This window comes from Engraulis encrasicolus, chromosome 16 (assembly GCF_034702125.1).
Source record: "Engraulis encrasicolus isolate BLACKSEA-1 chromosome 16, IST_EnEncr_1.0, whole genome shotgun sequence".
NCBI lineage: Eukaryota > Metazoa > Chordata > Actinopteri > Clupeiformes > Engraulidae > Engraulis > Engraulis encrasicolus.
This window is the reverse complement of record NC_085872.1, coordinates 39240424-39249641: the sequence shown is the minus strand read 5'-3', so window position 1 is coordinate 39249641 and position 9218 is coordinate 39240424.

Here is a 9218-nt window from a genome sequence, read left to right as displayed (position 1 = left end):
TTTGCCTCTTTAAAAAAAAATGCATGGCATCTTTTTCTAAAATGGCGAGAAAATGACTACGCAAGTATTTTGTGAAGAATCCGCTTTTTGATTTATTTATTTTTTGGTCTGATTTTTGAATGTATGTATAATATTGGCCTTTTTTCGAAGACACACCGGGGTTAAGAATGTCAGCAGACGGTAGCAGCGAATCCATTCAAAGCCACTTATTTTTCTCCCCTCTCTGACCTTGTCAGGAAAGCAAAGGTGACAGGGAGATAAAATGCCACTGGGTAGTCAAGTATCAGTAGACATGGCCCCTTGTAAGAATCTGACCAGGTGTGCATTTCTCAAAAGAGAAGTTGTAAGCCTGTTAACAACTTCGGTAGTTGCCAATGGGAAAATGCATTGAAAACAACAAAGTAGCTAATGTAGTAAGCAACTTAGGTTTCGAGAAATGCACCACAGTATGCCTTGGAGACCAACTCACCTCGTTCTTCAGCGACCGTTTAAATCTAGCACTTGAACCTTTCTTGACCTCACTAATGACGCTAATGAAATCTCAAGAATTCTAATCTCTGTGCAATGCACACTCCAGATGGATGAAAGTCAAACAAGATTAGCCCTTGTGTCAAAACACAAGTGATTCTTTCCATGGTCAAGATAGTTGTTTCAGATAACATTTGCCTTCAGTTGGTTACCTCAGTCGACTGTGAGTAATGGCCAGATCAGTTTTTTTTTTCTTCTTTTCCGTCCTGACAGTGGATTTATATCAAGCCAATCATAATTTGAAATCAAGACACTTCAAATAATTTCCACTGTTGTCAGATGTGATTTTCAAGCCCCTTTGTTTTGTTTTGTTGGTGCCTCTTGTCCCTACAGCGGTGCATTTCTCGAAACCATATTTGCTAACTTCTTTAGCTACTGTGTTGTTTTCAGTGCAATTTCCCATTGGCTACTACCCAAGTTTCTAACTGGTTAACAACTACGCTTTTGAGAAATGCACCCCAGGTTTGTTATTGGTTCCTTTTCTGGTGATTTGTTGGACATTCATTGAAATGTAATTTTAAAAGTGATTGGAAAAGCTACTTTGCATAAAATACATCAGTACCTCAGAGCAGTCAAAGTTTGTCAGATTGTATCCAGCCAAGGCGCTCTCTAAATTCAGGGACTGGGAACTGGGAATACAGTCATGGCATGCTTCCATCTGACCTTGATGAGGGCGGCTACAGATCACTGAGCAGTCTCTCAGGTGCACGGCCTGCTATTTACCTAATCATGTTTTAATATATATTCCCGCTGAGCAAACAAAAAAATATACGAGCGCTGCTGCAGGCTGAGTGATTTATCAGACAGTAAGTGACGTGTCAGGCAACAGGCAGTGGGCCTCCGTTCACCCTCAGCACTGTGTAAACCAGGGCTATAGCACTGAGCCTTCATAAATCAATCGTACAGCATGGGATGGCACAACGTCTGTAAGGCAACTACCGCACCATGTTACTGAGGTAGAGCTGTGGAGGGAGGGAACATGTTAGTCTACCAAGCAAAAAAGAGAGACCAGCTCTGTCTTGTGGATGCTCAGTGGACCAAGCCAGCAGTCCTGGATACTGTGGTGTTGTCTGTCAATGTGGATTTCTCTCAGCTCCCATGCCATAAAACGTCCTTGTGAAATCACGGGTGGGCTCCGGCTGGGGAGAAACATGTTAAATGCCATGACCACTGGATGAAAAGACATGTACAGAAAAGAATACATCTCGTCCAAGTACAGCTTGTATGTAATTGGCTGGTTTCTGGTAGTGTACAGCTTCAAATTGCGCAACTGTTTAAAGAAATTCTTCTAGGCTGAAAGCTGCAGCTCCGTCTACCACAGTGGTATTGAGACAGATGGCTGTGTCATGAACTATTAGGGTGATGATCAGTCCTCATAAGGTAGATGGCTCTATGGTATAATGGATGGACTTTGCTCCTCAGGAATAAGCTAAGAGCTAAGAATAGGCATTAATCTCGACATTCTTTGCTGCAAAACAGCAGATCGTTGATTGCAAGTCTCAACAATGGCAATCGTGTCCCAATGGGTCATCAGTTATTTAATCAATACTGACAGTTTTATTTCTTCTTTCATTTACATTCTGGCATCAATGTTTTCTCTGTTTGTGAGAGAACGGTAGCCTAGAAATCTAGACGCCCCTAGCGACCGCAAATTGAATTTGCTCCCGGGGGCAGTCTAGCGGACCCCGGTCGTTTTGCGAGGCTGAAAGTTATCCGATGACAGGGCCAATCAAATCGCGAGGGGGGCCGGGCTACCTAGTAAACAGGAAACTTTTTTAAGAAGAAGCATGTTGTCCGTCCGTGCTACGTACAGCACGAAAGTGTTTACTTAATTTAAAAAGCCTGGATGATAATACATTTCGTGGCTGACATGGATTGATGTAATAATACACCATGAACTTATGGGGCACAAATAGATCTCAACACATTACCATTTGATCATTCGATGTTTTAAACTAGCTCGGTAAGCTAAGTTGAGCATTTTACAGAACCAGATAGTCACTCGTGTAGAATGAAATTGCTGCCCCAATTTCTAACAAGACACATGCCATTAAAAACGAGACATTTGGGAGCTTTGGAAGTCTTTGAGTAGCTTACTAAATAGATGGGAATGACACCGAGTCTACCAAGCTAGTGGCTAGCTAACCTGTCGTCAACAACACAGACCTAGGTATCCAGGTTAGGGTTAGTCTTAGAAAAAAAACTAGGGTTAGAAACAAAAAACTAACATCAAAAAGATAACTAGCTCCGTTATATGGCGGTGGGATCGATAGTCTGGCTAGTGGGAGCGAGCTGACCGGGGAGCGTCCTGCGTTGGGAGCGACAATCCGGGAAAGTTATGGGTAGCTGGCTAGCTAACGCCGAACATGCCATGTTGACAACAATCATAAATATAACCATTTAACAAGCCCCAAATTGCTCGACATTTTGCTGATTGATCAAGGAGGGTCATGTGGTTGAAAACGAGGCATTTTTGAACTGTATAAGTGAAAACACGATTTATTAGGAAACTTGTTTGTGGCTGTGGTCATCACACGAATTCACTGCTACGACGGCTGGAAGTTGCTGCTTCACCTACAAAGAGGCCCTCGCTAGTGGCTAGCTAACCTGTCGTCAATAGCAGAGCTAGGTATCCAGCCTTGTATTATATGCCTGCCCCAAATTCTAATAAGATCCATGTCATTAAAAACGAGACATTTGGGAACTTTGAAAGTCTGTAAGTCGCTTACTAAATAGATGGGAATGACACCTGGTCTACCGACCTAGCGGCTAGCCATGTATTAGTTATGGGTATACAGCTAGCTAGCTAACACCGAACATGCCATGTTGACAACAATCATAAATATAACCATTTAACAAGCCCCAAATTGCTCGACATTTCGCTGATTGATCAAGGAGGGCCATGTGGTTGAAAACGATGCATTTTTGAACTGTATAAGTGAAAACACGATTTATTAGGAAACTTGTTTGTGGCTGTGGTCATCACACGAATTCACTGCTACGACGGCTCGAAATTGCCGCTTCAACTACAAAGGGGCGTGTCGCGTGTACGAGACAGCTGTGACGTTACACAGAAGTGTGTGGGGATTGGTTGTTTGCCATCCAATTGCGTGACGTTGAGTGCTGAAGCAACCGTTTATCCCGCCCACACTGCTGCCCAGCTCTCCTAGACCCTGGTACAGCTTTTTGCTGTACGGGTCTGGCTGCGCTAGGCTAAGAGAAGGGGGAAAAAAAGGAAAACTATTTGAACTAAGTCCAGCGGTTTAATGTCAGGCCTGGACAAGTTTCAAGTGTGCATTAGGAAAACATGTAAATTAACTGCAATCCATTACTGACCAGATGTAAACCAATGTTTGCTAGCATAGCATTGCGTCAACGACAAGGAGCATTTTAATAGCTGGCAAAGTGAACCATCATGACCCTGGCCTAAATAGCTTATCAAAGTGTATCAACTAAATAACTTCATTGTACGGAACATTGAATACAAAAGAGAGGGTAGTTTAATTCTATGCACTTAATCTTAGACATAAGGCACCTACACATAAGGCCCACAGAGTGTTGGGCTAAGTCTGTCATTGTCTCAGAGGTATGCTAGTCCATATAACAGACGTTGGTGTGGTTGCATATGCACTGGGCGTGCCTGTTTATAGGGATGACTGTGGGGTTTGAGGGGGTTAGACTCATGAATTTTAATGGCTTAAAACATACTACAAACATGGCACTGATTAAGTTTATGGGGTTTGCATGCTGCTTAGGTGATCACTTGCTTTCCAGTAAAATGTCATTTAATGGCAGATTGTTAACACTCCTCATGTACATTGTACGTTCTTTCGCAGACCCTCATTAATGATGATGAATTGGTGCAAGGTTTGGTCTTGGCACTTTTCAGATAGTCCTAATGTTTTTTGGCAGACAGCTGATGGTTTCTGGGTGAAGAGAGACTCGAGCATTAAGTCCATAAAGCACTCCGTTCCACTTTAAATCAACCTGCTAAAAACCCTCGTCAAAATAAACAAATGTATCAGGGTCGTGTTTTATGTGGGGAACGTTCTTTCTTAAGTGGGTTAGCAAGGCTGGTGATGAATGTGCTTGTGCACTGTGACACCTCATTTATAACTGTGCAGGTTTTCATAATGTGAATGTATTTTGTGTGCTAAAATCCATTAATCTACCTCAAAATTAAAATAACACAGCGAGTTATTTCATCCACACATACACACACAAAAACCACAACGTTTAAGAAGTTTTAAAAACATAAGCTGTAGCAGCTGTCGCTCCACAGAATGTTAAATGTTGTTTCTGTTGTTACAGTATGGGCAAAATATGCCGGCCCTCTTTAGCTTTGCATTGCCCAGCCTTCTGTGCACAAGGAAGCATTTGACGATGCTGGAGGTCCCTTTGTTTCACGGATGAGATTCCAGAGATGTTTGATATGAACCTAGAGCTCCCCTCAACTCCCCCCTCCTCCCACCAGGCGAGTGTCTGTTTGATGAGCTCGTGGGGGTCTCATATGCTCGGGTTTCGGCGTATTTGTGTTTCTAGGGCTGAGGCCTTAAATAGCCCACTCAGTGTTTGTTGGTACTCCTGGATGTACACACCGAGTTCAGTCCTCTCTCACAGCCGACGTGTCGCAGACTCCTGAAACCCGAGCCTCTGCTGTCAGACCACCTCAGACTGGACTGGGCCGGGCCTAGCACACACACACACACACACACACACACACACACACACACACACACACACACACACACACACACACACACACACACACACACACACACACACACACACTGCTCTTCTTTCTCCTTTGCGAGGGTGCCTTGGGGGGAGTTAATCTCTTTGTCTTTCTCTTCTTTTGTGGTCTTTTCTTTCATGTTGAGTAAAAAAGACTATTTTAAGTCTGATGCCTCACTAATAATAATCACTGTACCACTGTAAGCCTCTGCTGCTCTCCTCCCTCTATCCCACCTTTCTTTGCCTCTCCTCTCCTCCCTTCTCCTTTTCTCTCCTCTCACTCTCCTCTCCTCTCCTCTACTATCCCTCTTCCCCCTCTTCTTCCTTCTTTCCTCTCCTCTCCGCTCCTCTCCTCTCCTATTCCCCCCTCTTCTCCCTTTTTTCCTCTCCTCTCCTCTCCTCTCCTCTCCTCTCCTCTCCTCTCCTCTCCTCTCCTCTCCTCTACTATCCCTATTCCCCCTTCTTTCCTCTCCTCTCCGCTCCGCTCCTCTCCTCTCCTCTTCTCTCCTCTCCTCTCCTCTCCTCTCCTCTCCTCTTCTCTCCTCTCCTCTCCTCTCCTCTCTTATCCCTATTCCCCCTCTTCTCCCTTCTTTCCTCTCCTCTCCGCTCCTCTCCCCTCCTTTCTACCCCTTCCTCCTCTCACTAGTCCTCCACCCCCATAAACTCACATCTGGTCGGTTGACCCTCAGAGCATTGCCGCTGTACCGCCATATCTATCACAGCTTATTCTTGGCAACCAACCCTGACTTGAAAAAAAAAAACATGGAGTTTCGTGCCTTTGCATAGTTGATAAATACACAATTTCAGGCTCCCCTGCTGCCTGCCAAGAAGCTGGGGGCACCGTGTTTCACAGTCCCTGTGGGGTATGTTGCAATGCGCACCGTCTCTGCTCCCTGGTCCCCGTCTCCTAGTCTCCCTCATATGCTGAGCGGTCAGTCAAAGAGTTCAAAGACACAGTCAGGTTCGTTATCCGTTGTGTATCAGCTGTCATCGCCCATTCGATCCCCTCTGATCTCAATGAAAAGGTACAGATGCACAGTACAGTAGCAGCAGTTGTTCCCTTTCTCCTTGCCACTTTGTGGCAGTACAGCTTGTGCTTATTAAAGAGGTGTCTGGGCGCTTGTGGTAAAGCTCATTTTAGGTTTTCTGCTTTTTTTTTGGAAAGTGCATTTGAAGTGTTTTGGAAAACCACAGGTGGAGCGCACAGACGTATTGGCACTCCTCTGCTGTCTTGTAGCCCCAAAGCAACAGCTGTTGGTAAACATTTTTCACAATCGGTGTTAACGTCCAGTGAATTTTATTATGCCTGTGGAGGTGAACAGCACATGGAGAGCTGCCGCGGCGTTGCATTGAAACCAGCCTACCGTCATCATGTTAATAGCTGATGATATCATCACCTTTTTGGGGGGTAGAGGTGGGATGGGGTGTGGGGTGGCATACATTTTACAGGGCTTTGAAGAAAAGCGGCCATTATTTTCCATGTGTTAACATTCCACGAGGTACTCCTCCTTCCATGTAAGCACCTCTGTGTCGGCTTCCCCCTCATCCACTCCCTAGCGTTTAACGTAGTGGGTCTAGGGCTGGTTAGTGTCCAGCGCTTTTCACGTACGTAGATTGATGCTAGCTCTGCTCTCCAGCTCATAACTTTGCGTTCCTCTCGGAATAATATACCCCCCCAGCCCCCCTCCCCTCCCTCTCCGTCATTTCTCCACGGTCTCCAAGACCTGCAGGCAAACATCAGGAGATGACTGAAGCTGTGCAGAGTCTTTTTAAAGCCTGGTAATGATTTTAAATGGTGTTGAATGTGGGCAGTGGGTCACCCATCGTGATCCATCATGGTCCCTGAATGTGTGTGCAAGTGTGTGTGTGCGTGTGTGTGTGTGTGTGTGTGGTCGTGTGTGTGTTAGTGTGTGTGTGTGTGTGTGTGTGTGTGTGTGTGTGTGTGTGTGTGTGTGTGTGTGTGTGTGTGTGTGTGTGTGTGTGTGGTCGTGTGTGTGTGTGTGTATGCGTGCTTGCGTGCATGTGTGTGTTGGAATGGCAGTGGGGATGTTGGTGATGTTGAATGGGCAATTGTTGTGATTCACTATGCTAACTTCTCAGTGTTGACTGGCAGATTGTGCTGTCTACTGTCTGACAAGATACATAAAATAGAGAAATGAGTTCAAATCATATCTATCAGGAGCACTTCTGTGTGAAAAGGGTTTTATTTTTCACTGCTGTAAGGAGCTTTCTCTACAGATCTGTGAATAAAATAACAGCTGCTGGCTACTTGCTTACTGCTGTTGTTTTGCATCTATGCAAGATAGTCAATAAATCATATAGCCTACCACAGGTTATTTTGTAGTGCACTACAGGGGTGCATTTCTCAAAAGTTGTTAGCCTGTTAGCAACTTCGGTAGTTGTTAGCCTGTTAGCAACTTCGGTAGTTGCCAATGGGAAAATTAATTGAAAACAACAAAGTAGCGAATGTAGGAAGCAACTTTGGTTTTGAGAATTGCACCCCAGGTTTGTCATTACATGTACTGTGTAGAATAGCTTGTAACCTGACAAGTGAAACTATTGTACATACAATCTACCACAGCTTTGGCCTCACCCTCAACCCATTTCTTGCCTTTTGTCCAGAAATAATATTAAGAAAAATGTGACCCCTGTATATTTGTTTCCCACATTTCGGTATGATAGATCGATGAGGATATTGAGACATACACAGGCAGGCAGACTAACTCTACTGGAGTTTTTTAAGCCTGGGCTTCATGTCCACAGCTGTAAGAAATGCAGATTAGTTATTCCTAGAGTGCTACCGAGCAACACAACCACTCATACACTGACACCATAAACTGAAATTATACACAGATACTGTAAGGTGGAAGCGTCTTATAAAAGAAGTACAGTTCAGAGAATTGAAATAAAATTTTATCTGACATGCAATATCCATTAGGTAGAGGGATGCCCTTTACTCTGTGAGACACATTAAGTCCCAGACAGTGGAGATCCAAAACTTTGTAAGCATGTAAAAGAACCTGCAGTAGCCTGCCTAATGATACAATAAAGAGGAATTTGATGTGAAGTTGTATAGGAAACAGAAATTGGCGAGGTATTCAAGGTTGGAAGGGAAGGGGTGCTAAGGAGTAAGGTAACCCATCCTGCCTTTGGACTCTGATGGATGTTCTTGGCAGGGATATGGGGGCCCTGTTGGACAGGCAGTGGGCCCATAGAGAAGAATAAATCTGATCTTTTATTGCAAATCTAAATTCACCTCCCATACGGTTGAGTGCCCAAGTGGACTGGATTACAAAACTTTGTTTTCTCCAGGGCGTTTTTGTTTGTTTGGCACAGCTTACTGTAGGTTACCTTTAAGCCAAATGTGAATAGACCGTAAACAAAGAAAGGAAGGTGAAAAAACAAAGCATGTTCAGATTTAACCGTCAGGCCCCTATACATTAGGAGCAGTCACCTGAGAGATGTGGCGAAAGCTGGCTTCCATTTGCAGCCACAGGCCAATGGCTAAGGTTTCCCTCTGAAGCAGGGAAACACTCAATGCAAAATGTCAAATGCAAATTCCCAGTGTGTACTCTGTACAAGTGTTTTCAATTTGCACACCTCTCATTCACAGTTGCACTCATGCTCTTGGAGTATTCCTCTCCTTCCTCCCCAAAAACAGCGTAACAGAAAGCCAGTTCGCAGTGGTATTCACTCACAGCTACCACAGCATGTAATAGGTCAGGCACAGGAAATTCGGGATTTTTGTTGTCTTCCCCAGTGAATCACAGCACTAATCTGGTCTGATCAGGGAGTATATGCTAGTCAGGGATATGATCCATTGCAAATAATATGGCTGCAACCCGAGGAGATGTGTGGGAATGGTGTGGTGGACAGAGTTTTGGAAAAAGTCCCTGGCTGTTGATGATCTGCTTTCAAGAGATGTATAAAAAAAGTTGCAAATAGAAATTTTCACC